Raw genomic sequence first — 388 nt, 5'->3', positions numbered from 1 at the left:
GCTTGCTTATTTATTTATTTATTTATTTATTTATTTATTTATTTATTTATTTATTTATTTTCACCAGCTTACAGAGAAATTCAAAATTTCAAGCTGTTTGGGTAATTTTTCATTTGGTACACCTGCCTCAGTTTTGTTGAACAGTAATTTCTGTAAAAAATGCTGATGTGGGCTGTGGACATGGCTCAAGTAGTAGAGTGCTTTCCTAGTAAGTGCAAGGTTCTTTGTTCAATTCCTACTACAGGTAAAGGGAGCTGGAGAATGCTGATGTATGTCAACCACATAAAAGAAGAGATCACAGGGGCTAGGAAGGTGGCTCAGTGGTAGAGCGCTTGCCTTGCATGCATGAGGCCCTGGGTTCGATTCCTCAGCACCACATAAGCAAAAA

The sequence above is a fragment of the Dipodomys merriami genome, unplaced genomic scaffold (genome assembly GCF_024711535.1).
Source record: "Dipodomys merriami isolate MVZ:Mamm:240054 unplaced genomic scaffold, mDipMer1.0.p SCAF_11, whole genome shotgun sequence".
NCBI lineage: Eukaryota > Metazoa > Chordata > Mammalia > Rodentia > Heteromyidae > Dipodomys > Dipodomys merriami.
Note: the sequence above shows the minus strand (reverse complement) of the source record.